Below are 20,876 nucleotides of genomic sequence, written 5' to 3'. Positions count from 1 at the left end.
GAATATGTTAAAGCTGTAGTGAAATGCTTCTTCTAAGCATGTAGTTATTAAAAATAAAAAAAAATGATTAAAAAATAAGAATTAGTAGATGTGAAAAACATTACCATTGAAATCTACCTGATGACTTTATATCTGTGCTCAGATGCCAAGGAGCTCAGAAAGTAACCGACTGTCACTAGTAATAATCAGATATATAGAGATTACAAACGCTTGTGCAAACATCTTTATGTCAATTGCATTAAAAATGAACTTTTCTGTATGTAACTGTGTATTTTAGTAATGAAATGGAGATCGTTTTTAAAGGTTAAAAACTTGTTTAATTTTATGTCTTATAGGGGTTATACTGAGTACAATATTGTATAACTGCACTAATTCAACTGTAAACCTAAAAATTTACAGACAATTTTGAAAAAGATGCATCTTAGCTCAGAAAACTGTTATTGAATATGTCAATGTTGTTGTAATGAAATGCTTCTTCTAAGTATGTGGTTATTAAATAAATAGTTAGCTGGACAAAAAAAAAAGAATATTAATCTTAGTATCATTTAATTATCTTTTTATTTTATATCTATGAGTGTTTTGAGTATTTTATGAGTGTTTTGCCTGCATGTATATAAGTACCTCCATGTTTTCACTCAGCATCACATCTTAAATTTATATTTTATTGAATTTTTGTGCATTTCATACATCTTAATCATACTCAGACCTCCCTCCCCTCTCTGCATTCCTCCATAGCCGACCCACTGAATTTTATGCACCCTGTCATATATGTCAAGGTCTACTCTATTAAGTTTGTATACCTAGATGTTCCCGTGCATGAATTCATTCACTGGGGCCTGTTCAGCCTCTCTAGTGTCTTTCCCTTAAAGGGGATCAACTGCCTCTCACCCAGCAGTGATCACTTCCAACTGTTCTTCAGCTAAGGTTGGGGCCTCCTGCCCATTACCCTAGTCCTGTACTGGATTTTTGTCTGAGTTTGCATCGATCTTGTACATGCTGACGCCATTGCTGTAAGTTCATACAAGCAAGTTTCCAAGGCCTGGAAAACTCCCTTTCCTTATGATCATGTACCACTCCCGGCTCTTATAACCTTTCTGCCCTCTCCTGCAATGATCCCTGGGCCCTGGGTGGATGAGGTTTAATATAGGAGTCCTATCCAGAAGCATGCACTCTGCAGTGTCTTATTCTCCCCACTTTGGTCAGCTGTGGCCCTCTGTTACAGTTGAGAGACGCAGCTAGGGGCTACAACAGTGAAGAAAGGACTTGCCAGTGATAGCAGGGAATGCAAGTCCAGATACCCCATGTAGAATTCTTATACACCATTCTCCACTTTAGGAAAATTCCATTCATGCAATTTGCTGTAACTTCTTCGTCAAAGAATTTCTTCTACATTGGAGTCAATATTTCCTTCCAAAAGAAGAAATTGTCACTTAGCCTTGTCAGCTTACAGGAAATAGAGTCTCACAATAATCCAAAGTATGCCACCTCCCAAGATCTTTCTTGCCTCTGTCGGGTAGTGTGTTGGGAATAACCTGGACATTGCACCTACCAGAAATTTCCAGAAGCAGCTTTACATTGTGCATTAAATATACTATACCACAGTGTGCAAAAGAAATTGCATGATGAAACAGAGCCTGGAATCCACAGCAGAAAGGTGTGTGTTCTAAAGTCACAATGGCAGTTTGTTGTCCAGATCCTGGTTACGTCACAGTGAGGCACTGCTGAGCATCACATGCAGTCATCCTGGAAGTGGGAAAGACAACCTCATGTGCTTTAATAGGCTAGCTTTTCATCAAGAGAATGCCTAAATGTTGACCAAATTCTTTTATGCAGAGTCTGCGAATGGCTGGGCCTGCATGTGATGTGCTTGCTGTTCAGAGGATACTGATAGAAAGTTCTTTGAGGCCGCTGTTCCCAGAGTTTTCACATGCAGAGCGTGGGGGCTGGGCAGAGACTTGTGTTCAGTGGTCTCTTTCATGTCCTGAGAAGGACAGTCATGTGTTTTAGTTTAGCTGATACATTCCAATAAAACGGTTTTCAAAGAGAATGGACAAATAATAGGGGCTTTACATATGGTGGCCGTGGATGTCACATGGACCTAATTTTCTCATACACAATATATTTGTTATTCCATGAGCTGGTTATAATTCATTTAAGACTCGTTTTTATTCAATTTTATCTAATAAACTAATGAAATGGCCCAGTGAAGTCTTTATGGTCAGTATAATTTGGGTGAGTGACTTAGTCTACATTTCCTTTAGGATGTTAATGATATCATTACTCTCCCTGTGTTTTCCCCTTCAAAAAGCTCAAGGAAGAGAAAGAACCCCAAGTCTGGGTACCATTATGATATGTGCATTTTAAATCATTCTCAGCATGAAGATTTTCATGGAAAAAAAGTAAGCTTTAATTTACTTTTCTTCTCTACACAAATAATTATTAGCAAGTGATTTTCTTTATTTCTCATGGTGTCAATGTCAGACATAAACTGCCTTTTATCCTTTTAATAATTTCCTTATTATTACATGAATCTCCTTAATTGAGACTGGGAAGATAATTCAGTCAGAAAAGTGCTTGAAAGGCAATTGTGAAGACCCACGTTTAGATATCTAGTACACACATAAAAAGCTACCACACCTAGAATCCTAGCTCTGGAAGTTGGAGTCAGGGCAATCCCAGCAAGTACTGACCAGCCAGTCTTACCAGATTGGTGAGATCCAGGCCTGGTGAGAGGACCCTTTCTCAAAAACCGAGATGAGGAGCATAGAGGGAGACATCAAACATCAACTTTCAACTTTTACACACATGTGTGATCTCTGTCTCTCTCACATACACACAGAATCTCTTTAATTTATTGATATTATTTATTGAAACAGCCTCTTTTATCTTGGATTGATGATAGTCATGAATATGAGATGTTATTAAAGAATATGTATTAGAAAGAGGACATTTCTACTGAAGAAAATGGACCATCCAGGAAATTAAATAGTAGGTGATGAAGAGATAGTGCCCAACGTGTAGAAGCTGTCCTTGCAAAACGACAAAGTAGCTGGGCACGGTGGCACGACTCTACTCCTGGCACTTGAGAGGCTGAGGCAGGAGGCCTGCAAGTTGCAGGCCAACCTGGGCTATGTAGAGCTACCCTGTGTGAGAGAGAAGGGGGGAGGAAGGAGAGAGAGAGCAAAAAGAAAGAAAGAGAGAGAGGTAGGAAGGGAGGAAGGAAGAGAGGATGAAGGAAGGAAGGAAGGAAGGAAGGAAGGAAGGAAGGAAGGAAGGGAGGACTTTTAAAAAATTTCAGGAGATTTTTTTTTGAGGGGGAGTTCTTTGCTCATTGCTTGAAATCTAAAGCTGAATTTGTTCACCATTTTTTCAGATCCAACATTGTTTTTACCACTCCTGCCCTTGTAAGAGTTGCCTTGACATGGGTCTGGAATGAATGATGTCATCATGTAACTAAATACCAAATGAAGAAGCCAGCCATTTCTGCTACCACAGGAACACACACATGTGAGTGACGCAATGCAGTTATAAACCAGAGCTAGTACAGAGGGCTCTGCAGTGTGGCAGGAAATGCAGTCCAATTAACCAGGTCAAAATGCTCAGCATCAGCGTGGCTCAAAGCTACTGTGCATGGAGCAGGAGTGGGAGTATCCCAGGCGTATCCTGTCTTTGCCAGTCAGTGTGGGTGATATCCTCGGTTAAGCAAGTGAGTGATGTGGGCTGGGAAGCCTTGACCTCTGTGTGACTGTAGATCCTCTGGTGTTGGGAGGAGAACATTTCTTAGAGAGAGGTATTCCTTGACCTCCAACCCAGCATTAAGTATGCTACTCACAAAAGGTAAATGTGGACCAAAGGGAATACTTCGACATTTGAAATAATTTCCCCATTTTTATACTTACAAACTTGTTAAAATGAAATAAGTTAAGAGGAAGGAAAAGATCAGATGGGGTGTAACTATTTATAGTTGCAACTTAGTGTGACGTTGCCTAGATTTTTTTCAGCTCTATAGGTCAAAGCAGAGCTTCAGACATGCTATAGGCAAAGGCCCTGCCTCTGAGGTCCTTCCCAGCCCTTTATTGTCTGGCGTTGACGGCCTCTGTCTACATAGATATATGCTCCACCAGCATGTTGAATACATAATGCAAATTATTTTCAGGTAATATTATGGTGTATTTTATTATCTACCGATTTAGAGAAAAATGTTTTAAATCACAAGGGCCATAGGAAACCCAATATTACCTTTTCAAGAACATTTTATTTGTCTTTACTAAGGTTCTAAAGATCCTGACATAGCATTTATACTGTTTCCTGTACAAGCTTATATTCTTTATTTGTTATTTCTTGTTTGTTTTTTTTTTTTTCTTTTTTTGAGACAGGGTCTCACTATATAGCCTTGGTTAGACTGGAGCTCACCTATGTAGACCAAGCTGGCCTCAGTCTCACAGAGATCTCCCTGTTTCTGCAGTCCTAGTGCAGGGATTAAAGGATTTAATCCTTTAAAACCTTTGCCTGTTTTTTTTAAAGGTGCTGGAATTGAATTTAGGGCTTCGCGCAAGCTGGACAAACATCCTGCCACTGAGCTACTTTCCCATTCTGTTAAGCCAATACTATTTTTTATTCAGTTTTATTTTTAGTTTGTGTGTGTGTGTGTGTGTGTGTGTGTGTGTGTGTGTGTGTGTATGAGTGGAGGTGCCTGCAGAGGCCAGAGGTTTGGTTCCCTTGGAGCTAGAGCTATAAGTCATTTGTGAACCAAACCACTAATGTGGATTCTGAGAATCAAACTTGCGTCCTCTGAAAGAGGAGCACATGATCTTAACCATTGAGTTTTCTTATCATTCCCAAGCTTATATTCCTTTACTTTATTATTATTATTATTTTGGTTTTTTTGAGACAGGGTCTCCCTGTAGCCCCTGCTGACCTGGAACTCACTGTGTAGACCAGACTGGCCTTGAACTCAGAGAGATCTGCCTGCCTCTGCTGAGATTAAAGGTGTGTGCCACCACGCCCAGCTCTTTTTACTTATTTTTATAAATAAATTAAAAAACTATTTGTGGCTCTGGCTGGCCTGGAACTCTCCATGTAGACCACTCTCACAGTGATCCACCTGCCTCTGCCTCCCAAGTACTGGGATTAAAGCTGTGTGCCACCATGCCTGGCTTGATTATTTTCTTGATGTCTTCTTTAAACTGCTGTTGGAATGACAGGTGAGCTTGAAACCATTCTGGGTAAATTTGGTCCAGCCCTTCCTCAGTTAAGTGGAAGAAATACTGAGTTGCACAGGCCTTCTAAAAGTGAGTTTACTCTTAGATATAACCAAAGCTTTCCAAAGAGAAGGATGGTAATATATTTACTCTGGTCTAGCTGGAGTTAGTTTAATTATAGGCATTTTGTTCATTTTCATACTGATAATCTACTACCTTGTTGGAGCATACAGTGCATTTTTTTAAGATTTAGATTTTAGTGCAAAGTTCTTGTATTATGTTATCTGATACATAATATTGAAATTAGTTCTTTTTTATTCCTTAATCTGGGCAGAGATATTGTTTAGTGGAAACAATTCTGGCATAATAGAAATTTTGTTTTCTGGTAAAACTAGGGGAAATGTAGTTTTGGTACAATTGTGAATTATCAACAGTTCTGTGGTCATACAGTAGTTTAATGTAAGATAATGAAGAAATGAAGTCATTTTTTATTTTTTTCCCCAAAATTTGGAAAGGCATTTATAGTGGTGATGATGTAAAAATAAGTATATCTCTGCCATTAAGAATTATGTGGTACAAGTGTTTCCTGCTGGAAGAAGTGCTAAGTTTCCCAAGTATGTGGAGAAAGTCTGGAATCTTCCACTCTGTTCTATCACTAGCTAGTGGACTATGATTTTCAATGCACCAGACCACTACCATAGAAGAAATTAATCATTTATGGAAATCTACATGAATTATTTCAGGCCAAATATTTCAGGTGAAATGACTGAAAGCTTATTGTTTTAGAATTATCTGAAAAATTCTGTATGTCTAATTAATATTCAATAAATATGTTATTTTATTAAGGAAAGTATGTGAATTGGTCTACCACTGGTTTTAGCAAGGTCAAGCATAGCTTGAGCCCTGACTGGGTTATGGAACAGAGCTAAACAGTAAGTGGCTCTAACTACATGGCAACAGGAACCTGGTTTCTCCCATGATTCCATTCTCTGTGCTGCCCTCATTTAATAATTTGCAAACAGGATTCTACAGGTTGAGACCTTGTCCTTCATTGTAGCTCAGAGACGATGAAGATGTCAAATGATCTGCAACATAACCTGGTGCTGCAGGCAGCTCTAGAGTTCTAGAAATATCTTCAGACTTAGGTCAAGAATGTACCAGGCTGATGGATGCTTGGGATCCTCTATTGGAGAGCGATCCACCATCATTCACTCAGCAGACCCAGCGGGGCTTTGCGAAATGAGTTTTAGTAATCAGTTTACTCTCCTTATAGCTTGTGTTTTATTTGGAAATTGCTTAACTTCTTCTAGCTTCAGAGCCACCTACAATATTCTTTGAGGATTAAATGAAATAATATCAAATAGGGCTTTAACAGTTATGACACTTTATACTTAACCTTAGATAACAATGACCACACTTTAAAATATAGCTGTTGGTGGCTGGAGAAATGGCTCAGTCATTAACAGTACATCTTGTGTGATGGTACACGCCTTTAGTCCCAGCACTTGGGAGGCAGAGGCAGGCTTATCTTTGTGAGATCGAGACCAGCCTGGTCTACATAGATAGTTCCAGGCCAGCTGGGACTACAGGGAGACCCTGACTGAAAAAGACCAAAAAAGAAAAGAGAGCATCTTGCTCTCTCAGAGGACCCAAGTTAGGGTTAACAGCAATCCATAGCATTTTATTTGGCAAAGAGTTATATTATAATTATCCTGTATTCATTATATTATAATATAATAATCCCATTAGATGGGATATTTAAGTGTAATTTGCTGAATTTTTCCTATAGTATCTGAAGTATAGAAGGTTTTAAAAATGTTCTTAATCTGTTTTGATAAACATATGAATAGATGATGCCATATGAAATTGGTGTATAATTTTACCTCATGACTCACAGCAGCAGTTTAACTGTTTAGTTGCTCATCCTTTACTCCACTTTCCCAAAACCCTTCAAAGTATTCCAGGTAGTGTGTTCTGCAGGCAAGGGTGACTTTAGAATTGTGAAATGAATTGAGCCCCAGAGTCCCTTTATACACTGGAAAAATCTAGATTAACCATAAAGACATCAGGTGGGTAAAAAATCACACCATCTCCCCCCACTTCTTCATAAGCGATCAGCCTCCTCAAAGTGTTTTTCTAGCCTCTTTACAGAGTAGTCATAGAAACGGACACATTCTACCTCATCAGAACAATGACCATTCATGCCAATCAGTAACAAAATCTTACCTTATATGAGTCCAACACACGTAGGATGGAAATCTGCCTCTTACAAGGCAGCAAGTCCTCACAAAGTATTTCATTGCTCACATGTAACCTCTCCCTAGAAATAACGTACAATCCTTAAGCCTTCCCTTTTTTCTGCTGCTCTTTTAAGCAGATCATGTGAATACTGTACACTTAAACACAGTGATGATTGTGATGCAGTAGTTGTCTTTTACAAGGGACCGTAGAATAGAAAGGTGCACAGCTGTCTATCTGCTTTATGTTTATATTTGCTTATATATGTTCATGATAAATGTCACTTTACCAAAACAACTGCTTTGCAAAATCATTGACTTGTTTGTATTGCAATTACATTTCTTAGACAATATGTATTTGAGGGTAAAATCAAAACAATAGGCCCACATCCTGTGTGATCATTGTCTGACTTGTACAAAATGTGACCCAGTACATCTCTACTAGTGGTTGGGGTTTTCTATTGTATATCTGATCCGTAGATGTAGTACAGAGGGAATAGGGAGACTGTTTGCAAATACAGATGTGTGAAAACCTTGCATCACTTTGTACTCATGTCTGAATGTAATTTTTCTTTCACAGCAAGGTTTGCAATTCCTGGATTTACTACAGAATCTCACAGTGTATAAAAGGCCCCCTAAAGAAAGGAGGTTGTCTTGCCAAGATGATACAAGGCTATAAAGAAATGTGCCAGCCTCCCTATGCCAAGACACCTACTGGGAACTCACCTCCTACTGAATCTGGTGTGGAATATTGACGGGCTGAACCCAGCCCGGCTCAATGGTCATCTAAGTCACCATGTCATCACACAGCAAAATACAATCAGGTACATATGAACCACAGTCAGTAAAACACAATCAGGTACATATGAACCACAGTTACAACTCATTTTTCGGGTGAGAATGTTGCCCCTCACAAGGCAGCAAACATGCAGTTTTAGCTGCAAGGCAGGATCAATCCCAGATAAAGGAGGAAGGGGATTAGTTTGGTTTCTTGACCTCCTACTGACCATCTCTCTTAGCTCTTTCCCTATCTCGGAACCTTTCTTTTGTTAGAAACTTTAAAAAAAATTTGTCCATCAACAAATTCAGCCATCTGGCACTTCTGGAAAGAGCCCATCTTCTGGGTTTATCACACCCAGTGGCCAATCAGTTGAAACCTTTGAGTCCAGATTGCGATGAAGTACATCATGTGATAAGGCCAGCAGACTCTTTATCAAGGTAAAAAAATAACTCCACACCTCTCAGGTAAGTCTTTTGATACAGGATGTGCTTATAGTCACTGACTATAGTCAGCTTGTTCTATAGGAGACAGGAAGATCTCAAAGCATCACTGGCACTGTCCAGTATCAGTGCAGATCAGCACCAACCAGTTCTCTCTGTATTGAGGTTCTAGAGCTTAGAATTATTTAGAATTCTGACAAGTTATGGCTGGGATTGTAGCTCAGTACTGGTAGAGTGCTTGCCTCACACACAAGAGAGTCTAGGTTCAATTTTATCCCTAATACTTTCTTAATTTACTGAAGTATTTTAACATACATAGCATGTATGATATACATATAATCTACACATACAATTTCATATATGCTGGGCTGGAGTGATGGCTCAGTGGTTAAGAGCACTGGTTGTTCTTGCAGAAGACCCGGGTTCAAATCCCAGCACCCACATGGCAGCTAGCAACTGTCTGTAACTCCAGTTCCAGGGGATCCGATGGCTTCTTCTGTCCTCCACAGGCATTGCACTTACTGACATGCAGACAATGTACTCAAAAACATAAAATAAAAATAAAAAATAAAATATTAAAAAATATTCTAAAACCATTTCATATATGTGAAAAGTGCTACTTACCAGTTTTATTTCTATTCCTTTCCCAAGAGATTACTATTGTTATGAATTTGGCATCCAGTCATCACTCAGTATTCTTTCTAGGATCCCGAAAGTTACCAAAATCTGTGACTGCTCATGTTCCTTCAAATCTGAATGGCATGTGCATAAAACCTATACACACATCCCCAGATACTTTAATCATGTCTAGATGACTTACAGCCCAGATTCAATGTAAACCTTACACAAATAGTGGTTCTATTGTATTGTTTTATAAGGATGAGAAAATAAAGTCTGTACATGTTCACTACATTTAAAAAAAATTACCTTCTATCTGTAATGGGATAAATCACATACAGAATTAATAGACACAGAGGGCTGACTATACTTAGGATCTTTGAGACCATAAGTTGCAAATGAGATTTAAAAAAAAAAATCTCATTCTGATTTTTCTCTTCATCTGGAGTCAGTCCAGGACATTCAAACTAGTGTTCTTTTTTAAGTTATAGGATGATGTTTCAGATCCTTTCAAATTGAATACCTAAAGCAGGGAAGAAAAAAGATGGTCAAGGGCAATTATTAAGTTGGGGCAATTTACATTTTTAATAACTTTGGGAGGTTAGGCAGGTCACATTCTAACTGAATATCTGTCATCTCCTCGGTGTCTGTTTCTTTCTCTATTTGCATAAGCAATTGACAGCTCATTAAGAACTCATTAGGAACAGAAAAGACCCTGTGATCAGGGAAACAAAAAATCGAGCAGTCCTAAGGAAGGACTCTTTATTGGAAAATTTCTTTGACATCTCACAAGAATATGAAATCCATCAATGATATCTGATGCGGAAGGTAAATAAGCCAAATACACCTATAAACTATAAATAAACAACAATGGAACTCTTCACTAAATCTGAGCCTGTTTATCTTAATAACGAGTGATATGGGTGAGGGAATATAAAACTCCATGATTTTGTCATGAAAGCAAATGCTAAAAGGCCCACATTCCTAGTCTGAACGTTCTTATTTTATGTATGTATATAATACATACATTAAATATATGTGTGTATGCAAATGTATTTACATTATATTTTATAATTATATATAGATACTGTTAAATTTTAGATAGCTATATATTGGAGAAACAAAATGATCTTGTGCTATGTTTTATAGAACACAGGAATCGATTTTATAGAACACAGCACAAACAAAATGATCTTCTGAAAAAGCTTGATCATACTTCTTCCTGATAAAATATGTTCAACCTATAAATTCGTTCTTTTTTACTTGCTCATATACTCTTGACCCAAACAAAAGAGACAAAAATCAGGTCTCCTTTGAATAAACCTTTGCTTGAAACTTTTAAATCTCTAGGTACCATGAACCCATTGTAAAAGCAAAGGCAACACTAGTTGCTCTTTTTTCCCCTCTTGTGCTGTGTTTTATAGAACACAGGAATCGAAAGCACTTTTAAAAACTCAGGGATCAATAGGACGGAAGCAGTAGGCACAACATAGTTATTCCCACTTCAATTTCAGGTCAGCAGTTTTGACCAGATGTTGTGGAGTTTCCAAGTCAAATCTATTTACCCCCTGAATATCGGCTGAAAGATACGGTATTTGAAAGTATTAAGACTCTTTCAGTCGCTGCTGTGTTTATTTTATATTATACTTTTTAAGTAGCATCAGAGAGAGAGAGAGAGAGAGAGAGAGAGAGAGAGAGAGAGAGAATAATTTTTTTTTTTAAAAAAAGAATTTTAGTTGTTTTTTCCCCTCTTGTGCTGTGTTTTATAGAACACAGGAATCGAAAGCACTTTTAAAAACTCAGGGATCAATAGGACGGAAGCAGTAGGCACAACATAGTTATTCCCACTTCAATTTCAGGTCAGCAGTTTTGACCAGATGTTGTGGAGTTTCCAAGTCAAATCTATTTACCCCCTGAATATCGGCTGAAAGATACGGTATTTGAAAGTATTAAGACTCTTTCAGTCGCTGCTGTGTTTATTTTATATTATACTTGAGAGAGAGAGAGAGAGAGAGAGAGAGAGAGAGAGAGAATAATTTTTTTTTTTAAAAAAAGGAAATTTTAGTTGAACCATCTATGTTGCCTTATTTCTTATTAGCATTAAAAAGTAAGGAGGGGCGAACCACAGATACATTTGCGTGCTTCTTACTTGGGTTATATTTTGAATGCCCAATTTGATCTCGACGGCACATTCTTTGTGACATAAAATAAAACATGATGCTCGGGAAAGTAACAGCATACACACCCAAGCCCTTTCAGCATAGTCTGTAAAGCTAAGCCTTGCCTCTCTGTGTGGCAGTTTCCCTTTCCTTTCTTTCCCTGTGACAAGCCGCCATTGTCCCCTTGGTGAGATCTGCAATATTACTTTGACCCCAGCCCATCAATCTGCCTCAATTGGATAATGATCTGTAATCACTTTCTTTCAGGGGAGTCTATAAATTTGCCAAGGCCCCATTCTTTTCTGAAGGACTCCTTATGTGCAAATGAGCTCTCTTTTGCAGGGCTAAATAGCCATGCACATGGTCCATTCTGTGGGGAGGCACCGGCTGGTTTTCTGTTGATTTTCCACGCTTTAGTCTCTTAAAGGAGACTAAGTCTGACATACAGGCACACGGTGGGGGGTGCCCTGAGCCAGGCCACATCACAGGCAGCCGCTTTTCTCATTAAGACTGACCCATCATTAGGTCACTTCAGTGCCACCCTCGCAATCAATGAGCTTAATGTTGACTGCAAACAAAAGTCAGAAGGAGTCGGGAGGTGGATGGGGACTGGAAAAGGAAGGGAGAGCACAGAAAAATCTGATAATCCATTGGTCTTAGCAAAGGCTATGAAAAATTCAAATATTATACATGTGATTTCTCAAACAACCGTACTCTGTCCTGTTTGTAAAACAAAACCGCTTATAAGGACACTGTCCCATGGTCTCCCCGTTTCTTAGTAAGTACGATGAAAAACTCACTTCTTGACTAAAGCTGGCCAGGTGGTCAAAGTCCAGAAGCTCTGGGTGACTGGGGTGTAAGAGGGATTACTATTAGGTAATAAGGATTTGTTTTATTCTTCTGTGGCACTCCAAAGAGATTTATAACTACAGCCAAGTGGAACAGATCAACTAAAGATCACAGTTTGGACGTGGTCTAAGCTGCTCCCTAATTAAAAGTGGTGAAGAAAATTTTGGTCTTCCCGTTTCAAACACAGAGGACTTCTCTGTGTAAGTAGAAAACGAACACCCTTCAAAAACTAAGTGATCAATAGCAGAGAAGTCAGATTAGCAGAAAGGTTCTTCCCTTTGAACAATAGTAAACAGAATAATTCTAAAGATAATGAAACTCACTGGAAATCTCTCTGATTAGTTCTTAGTTTCTAGCAAAGCAATGTTTTGCAATCAAATTTAGAGAAAATGGCACTAACAACAAAAGGTGTCAAAAGAAAAACACAGTTATTAAAAACAATTATTTGCAGTGTCTACTATCTCACATGGGGAGAAAAACATAATTGAATTCTTACATTCTCAGGGTCCTAGTTTTGACTGTTAAACACTTAAAAAATAATCATATAAAATATATGTTATTATAAGGAAATTTACTTAAATAAACATTGATTGATTTATTGATTCAATTATAGCATGCTTTTATAACTTTTTGCTTACAAAGAGACACACAGAAAATACATAAAATTCAAATACAGACTTCTAGATTTTTATGCAATAATTATGAAATAAACACTAATGTAGCCAGGGTACTGGTTAAGGAATTGCCATTTGTAATTGTAATATTGAAGTCAGAGGTTAAATAGAAAGATTAACTCTTTGAGAACATCCTGTCATGTGTCATCATGGGCTATTTTAGGCCTGATGAAACCCTTCTAGGTCATAGCATCAACATGACCAGATGGAAGAGACTGATCCCAGAGTGATTCTGTGACTTATCTGGGGATGAGTGGGGGCTGAATCCCAAGGGCCTCCAAAGAGAAACTTTAAGACAGCTCTGTAATGCAGAAAAATTGTGTGCTTCTGATAGATTCTGCTTTTCCTAACTGAAACCATTCTACCGAGTAGAATTGTAAGCACTGGAAAATGAAGCATTTCAAATATGGAGAAACCATTTTGTGTGACTTATAAATGGTCGTGCATATAAAAGTTGTGACAATTACCAATACTGACCCCAAAGTCATATGTAGGTAGTTTTGCTATTGATAAATATTCAATTCATAAGGCATCATTACTATTCAAATTTTATCACGTGTAAATAATGTCTTTTTGAATTATGATTCTTTACTTAGAAGATAATCATGAAATGACAAGATCTATAAAATAATCAATAATAACAGTATACATATTTTGCAAATACTTTGTTCTGAATATGTAAAGCATTTCCTAGGACATGCTATGTATTGAATGGCAACTATAGGATCAATAGAAGTTAAAAAAAATAAAATTGAGGGGGCGGTGTGAAGATATAGCTCAATGGTAGAGCATTTGGCTAACTTGAAAATTTCCCCTAGAGTCAATCCTCAGTACCAGACAAAGTTATGAATTTAGTAACAAAGAACTGTTGACCTTGAACATGGCCACAAAAGTGATTTTCTATTAATTTTTTTTTGCAGTCTTCCAGTTGTTAAGACTTTAAAGTTTTCTTTTTCAAATCTTGTTGGTAAATTTGGCTGTTGTTTTATCGAAGCTGCTTCATATATAAATATCACAAAAAGAACTTTATTGTTTTACAAAGGGAAAAACTGAGGCTCAGAGAGGCTTTCCTATACCTAATGTCATATAGCAGTTTAGAAACTTTGTTAGGATTTAAACATAGACCAAAGTCATATATATTTTCTTCTACACATTAAATTTAGTTAAATATTCATTTATTCCAGTATCCAAAATGTACAACCCAAAGTGAAAATTGTAACATTTTCTTTATCCAAGAATTAGAGGCACCATGGAAACAAAGACAATACACTGGAGTGTATCTCTTAAAGGTATTCAAGACTGGGTCTGGAGAGATGTCTCAGTGATTAAGAGCACCTGCTCCTCTTGCAGAGGACCTGGGTTCAGTTCCCAGCTCCCACATGGTGGCTAGCAACTGCCCATAACTCCGGTCTGAGGGTATCTAGTCTCTTCCGGCCTCCACGGTCATTGCATGACATGGGTGCACTTACACACATGCACACAAAACAGACACACAAACAAAATATATATATATTTTTTAAGTAGTCAAGGTTTCAGGATGGCAAGATGTCTAAATGCATACAGGCAGAAACCTGTTGACCTGAGTTTCATTCCTTGAACCCATACTGGAAGAAGAAAACTGATGAGAAAGTTGTCCTCTGACTTTCACACTTATGTATACATACACACACACACATACACACACACACACACACACACACACACCAAAATAACAACAAATAACATTTTTTAAAAAACATTCAAGGTTTCTCTGCAACAATCTATGATCTAAACAGACATTTTATGATTCCAAATGATTGTTATTTATTATTTAAAGCACTACTCATTCTATTCTGTGAAGATTTTCTTATATAGTTTGAGTTACTAAGAAATACATGATTAAAGGCCTTGCTTCTTAAATTTTGATCCTTCTGAAAAGGTAAATTTAAGTATAGCTTTTCGGGCTGGAGAGATGGCTCAGCGGTTAAGAGCACTGGCTGCCCTTGTAGAGGACCCAGGTTTGATTCTCAGCACCCAATGGTGGCTAACAAACATGAATAACTTCAGTTCCAGGGGAACCCCACGCCCTCTTCTGATGTCTGCAGTCATTGCATGGCATGGGAGCACTTATTCATATGCAGGCAATATACTCATACACATAAAATAAAAATAATACAAAAATTATTTTCAAAATAATAAAATAGCTTCTCTTTCCAGAAAGCTCCTTGATTAATTTTGACTCCCAAATATTGGACATAAAAGTCACCAACACACAGAAAGGCCCATGACTTCTCTCAACAATTGGAAGTTTCTTCTGTTTTGGTGCAAATGAGAAAAGTGAATTGAAAAGAAGTATTTCAGAAGACCCCAGGGTAATATTTTTAAAGATTTACTTTTATTTTTGATTATGTATATGTGTGTGAAGGGGGTTTGTGCATGTGAGTGCAGGTACCTGCAGAGTTCAAAGTTGGGTATCAAACCCCCCACTCTTAAGTGGACAGTCATCTTTCCCCTCCCTCCAGGATGATTTTTAAGTAAGGATTAAATTATTCCACCAATCAAAGAAAGTAGCATCTTGTGCCTAACCCACATGATCTTGGTCGGCCCCTTTTAGTCTTGCTTTAAATTTATCTTTGTAGGTTCAAGTACTAGTTTGTTTTAATTAATTAGGATTGACCTGAACAATAGTCCTGAAATAAATGTTCCACTATCTGCTGTAGCCTCACAAGGTCAGAATTCTGTAAGTGTAGTCACTGGACACCAGTCTCAGGTTGACCCAGGCTTGAATTTTAGTACCCTCCTCCCTACATTACCTGTGTGAACAGCAGTCAAATTAATTTCACTCTCTAAATTCCCAGGAAATCATAGACTTCTATAAAGTTGTCAGCCTTGTTCTTGGGACTACGGTTAGTGGAAATACTAGATAGAGCATTGACCCAGAAGCAGACACAGGGTCATTCTCAGATCAGTATCTAGTATGATCAATGTAATTATATCACCCTTCAGAATTAAATTTGAAGAGTACCATTGTGGAAAGACTGGTAGTTGTACAACTTTAAGAATATGATGTTATAGAGCTGGGTGTGGTGGCGCATGCCTTTAATCCCTGTACTTGGGAGGCTGAGACAGGTGGATCTTTGTGAGTTTGAGGTCAGCCTGGTCTACATAGCAAGTTCCAAGCAAGCCAGGGTTTCAGGGAGACCCTGTCTCAAAAAAAAAATGATGTTGTTCCTAAGATAGTTCTTAATGTTTCTCATTTTTCTATGGAAGCCTGGAGAATATATGGCTAAGATCAAGAGAGAAAATGATACTAAATTCTGGTGGGATTACAAACTCTTGCAACCACTATGGAAAGCAGTGTGGAGAACTCTTAAAAAATGAAAAATGAACCTACCATTCCACTCCTTGGCATATATCCAAAGGACTCATCCTACTCCAGAGATACTTGTACAATCATGTTTGTTACTGTTCTTTTCACAATAGCTGGACCATACAAAGGACTCCTGTAAATCAACCAGAAAAAAAAAAAGTTTAATGGTAAAATGAGCAAAATATATGAAGAGGTAGAGGGAAATCCTCAACCAAAGGAGAATATAGAGTTATTTGCTGTTAGACTTGTGCATATTTAAACAGATCTGGTGTTAGACTCTCCCTTACGCTCTATGACCTGTCTAATATCAGGTTCCTAAGTCTGATATCAGTGTCAGGTATGGACTCAATCCTATGAAGTAGACCTTAAGTCCAGTTAGAGAGTGGTTGGTCACTCTCATAATACGCAAAATATACATGCAGCTGTTGGACTGATGGGCATATCTTGCCAGGACACTTGTTATGGCAATTCACAGAATTCACAGCTGTGTAGAATTGATGATTGTTTTGTCCTTCCGGTAGCATGCATAGCACTTTCCAGTACTATGACAGCTAGCCAGAGCAATGAGGCTCTGAAGTCAGCACCAGTTCGATTTCTTCTTGTTTGCTCTACAGCGCATGTATGTAGTATTTTCAGCAATCGGGTCTTATCATCAAGTTCCAGTAGGTCATGAAGAGCAGGGACAATGGCCAGTATTGCTTGAAGGTCTACAAGACCCCCAGTCAACAGTTTCTAGAGGGGACTCTATTCCTGGCAGTGAGGTTTTATTTTGTTAGCCTATGATGTCTAGAGGGGGCAATGTCTTCCTGTTATAACTCCGTTTAATGTCTTTTGATAATATATGTATTCACTTTGGTAGATTTCTGTAATAGTGGGTTTCCATATGGCTTCTTCTGAAGGCCTTCAGGGTTACTTATCCCTCCCCATACTCCCTCCTCTGCCCTGCCCTCCAAATCCCCACCCCATTTTATCCTTCCTACTTTAATGTTCCCATTTCCCCCTTCAAATCACTCCTTTCTAATTATAGTATTAAACTGAGTCCTAATGACTTATGATCTATGGATTAATGTATATCTTTAACTTTCACCAGAGAATTTTCCTTATGCAGTAGATGGTGATTATCACAGAAATCCATAATTGGTCAATGTGCAGAGAATAAGAGACTGCAGCATCCTTATCCCTGAATAGGACATCTATATCAAACTTCTGCCTCCCAGGGTTCAGGGATTATTGTGGAAGAGGGGGCAGAGAGATTGTAAGAGCCAGATACAGTGGATGAGCACAAGGAAACAGTGTTCTCCAGATAATGGGTCAGTTACTCATATGAACTCACATCAATGCTGGCATCATACAAAAATCCCATGCAAACTCAAACGAGACATACTCCCAGCATAGTCCTGGGGAAGTGGGTAAGAAACGCTAACCCAACCTAGGGAACTTTTGGCAACTGATGGCCGCTGGAAGGGAGAAAGTCAGTCTCTTATAAGGATGAGAATCTTGATGGGTTAACCAGGTTCCAGTTGATGGACCCACTGAAGGGCATTTGGAGACACAAATTAGACTCTGTAGGTCATATTATGCATACAATAGAATACATTAAAATGATTGAGGGGTGGTAAGCAGAGGTGTGGATGGGGAAGAGATCTAAATACCATCAAATTATATTGTCTGAAAGTAGCAAATTTCAATAAAAATTGAGATCATGTTAAACGTATTAGAAAAAGAATTAGAAATACAGATAATGGTGGCATTGATGGGCTATGGGTGATGACCTCCTCACCCTTTGCCTGCTCAAGGGTGATTCAATGAACATTCTTCATAGAATTCAGTAATATCCAAGTTATAGACATGTTCTGTGGAATACGAAGTCTCAAGCAGGTTCATGAAGGAAATTGTGAGCAATTCAGCACAGTGATGCTTATGGAGATGGTAAACACAACAGGAAAAAAATATAATAAACATGAATTTTAATACTCATAAAACATCAGAATAATTACCTCAAACAAACCTCAAATAGGAAAGGGAATGGAAATTTATTAAAGATCAAATCTGAGGGTCTCTGCATGGGAAAGGATAGTGCGCTTCCATATAAGGGTAGAGTGTAAGGTGAATGTGCCCAGCTGTCTAAAACTAAGGGTTCATCAGCCCCAGAAATACCCTGGAATATTCCTCCTCAGGGCTCTGTTTAATGTCCTCATGATTTGTATGCAGTAGACAAAGGTGCGGTTATAGGAAAGAAATTTTGTCTTCAGGACCACAGTATGGAAGCTGTGGCTTGCTCATATTCAGGGCTGAAAGATAATAAAGTTCAGGTTCTTCTCCTGACCTAAGGGCTATGAATTCCTCGATATTTATGCCAGCACATCAGGAGTAACTATTGTATCACTATTGAGAACTTTGGGTGGCATTCTTGATGCAGGATTGGCTGAATACATCCTCAGCTCTTAGAGGCTGCCCCATTCCCATCATGGCAGCCTTCCAACATAGTCATTCATGTCTCCAGATCAGCAAGGCCCAACTCAGAACCACAGCTATCACATGCTTTTTTTGCAGATATGCGATCTAGAAAACAAATGACATGACAGTAAAGGGGAGCTGTTAGGAGGCAGGAAGGAGAGCAGGGAGAGAAAAAAGGGTAACGAGAGGGTGAGCATGACCAAAGCATGTCACACACATGTATGAAATGTCACCAGGAAGATCATTATTTCACACAATTACTTTATACTAATTTTTAAAGGAAAATAAGACCAAAGCGAACAAAAGAGAAAATTCAGTGTGAATTTTTAAGACTGAAGCATAATTATGACATGTGACATGATCAAGGGACCTTGAATAACCTTTGCCATGTTCTCTTGCAAGTCATAGTTCCCACCCACCCCCTAAAGATACTAAAAATGCTTGAATACCAGTCTGTGAATCATCGGACAGTCACTACAGAAGGAGACTCTCTACCACAGTTCTGAATTGCATAGTAACTCGTTATGCTAAGTGAAATAAGCCACTCAGAAAGGGAAGTGTCAAGTTTTCCATCATATGTGGCATCTATATTTAAATTTATGCACACACATGGACTCACACTCACATATATCCACATATTCAGGACATGAATGTAGACTGCAGATGATGAAAGGATAGAAGAGATCTAAACTTGCAGGCATATCTAACCCACAGGCCATCAGCCAAATACAACCAAGAACAGCTATGAAGACAGCCCAGCATAAACTTGAAAACTTTCTTAGAACATTGTAAGATACTTTTTGACCTTTTTCTATATCTCAATTATGAAGTTCACGAGGATGATCTCTGTAGATGGCATCACATCACATCACAATGTCAGTAGTTGGACATGGAGGGATGGGGGAGTGGGAGAGGCAATGGAATGTGATGAAAGCACAAGGACTTCTTGGGATGAAGATGAGGAACAGCAAGAGTGGGAGGAGGATGGGGAGGAGAGCAGCGTGCAAATGAAAACAAACCACGATGTTGTATATGGACAAGGTGCCATAATAAAGCCCATTACCTTTGAAGCCAACTGAAAAGTTAATTAAAGAAGCAGTAGAACATGAAATAGAGATCTATGTCTCTCCTAAATTAATTTTCGTCAGTGTTTAGTATATGAAGATCCAAGTTTTACCAAAGTAGACTTACTAATTTTATGACACCTTTTAAAAGTAAAGTGGGTCATATATTTTCACACCGTTTTATAATATTTTAGTTGATACAAGAGGGAATGATGGATTTGTTTAGTCTTTTCACATAACACAGAAAGCAATATACACAAACTATAAGTTCAAGTATATTTTTTACAAAGTGAGTACAGGCATCTTGCCATTATCCCGAACACGACTTTTGCCCATATCCTACAGTTACACCTCTTCCTTACTGACTTAGAGAAGTTATTTATATATTCTGGATATGAACTTTTATACTGCACAGGTAAAAACTGCAGAATGCCTGGAAGGCAACACTATAGCAAAGGAGACTTAAGTACCAAGCTGATGGCAAAAGAAATCATTACAAATTAGCTCACAGAATGGTAGATTCTACTTTAGAATTACAACCAGGTATAAAACACATGGAAACCAAAGTAAGTGTGGCAAATGTTATTTAGATTTCTGCTGTCACTGTACCGATCATGTGACAGTTTCCACCTGTCAATGTCAACTCTTCACAGATGAAATACTCTTAAGACACAAAGCAATCCAGGCCCAGTGCTGGTGGTGGTGGTGGAGGGGTGGATTGATCAACTTTTTTTTTCTCCAATCACCATAGATAAGGAGTAGTATAAAAACACAGAGCTGCCACTGGCCAGTGTCTATATAACAAAGGTGTTTCTTAGAAAGGCAAAGGTAGCTCATGGCCTAGACAAACACGCTGAAGCACATCTGGTCTGCAACACAGGGAGACAGTACTATGCAGAAAGAGAAGTGAGATTTTGCAGATAAAGAAATCTGTCTGGATATCAGCTTAATCACCTTTCCACTGAGGACATGTCCTCAAGGTACTGAAACCCTATAAATTAGATTACTCATCTTTAACACCAAGTTCACAGGAGTGTGCTATGGATG

The 20,876-nt window shown here is 38.3% G+C and overlaps 1 long non-coding RNA gene across 1 annotated transcript in view; it reads right to left on the bottom strand.

The window, feature by feature from the left end:
* Nucleotides 1-1,608: 1,608 nt before the first annotated feature.
* The window catches only part of LOC115070104, a 29,765-nt gene continuing 10,497 nt past the window's right edge, over nt 1,609-20,876 (bottom strand). The window contains exons 2-3 of the long non-coding RNA XR_003849301.1: nt 16,333-16,441; nt 1,609-1,743 (exon numbers count right to left, since the gene is read on the bottom strand). This is a non-coding gene — a long non-coding RNA (uncharacterized LOC115070104). The remainder of the gene's footprint in view (nt 1,744-16,332; nt 16,442-20,876) is intronic.

This window comes from Nannospalax galili, unplaced genomic scaffold (assembly GCF_000622305.1).
Source record: "Nannospalax galili isolate Female #2095 unplaced genomic scaffold, S.galili_v1.0 scaffold72, whole genome shotgun sequence".
NCBI classification, from domain to species: Eukaryota; Metazoa; Chordata; class Mammalia; order Rodentia; family Spalacidae; genus Nannospalax; species Nannospalax galili.
Note: the sequence above shows the minus strand (reverse complement) of the source record. Positions and strands in the feature narration are given on the sequence as shown.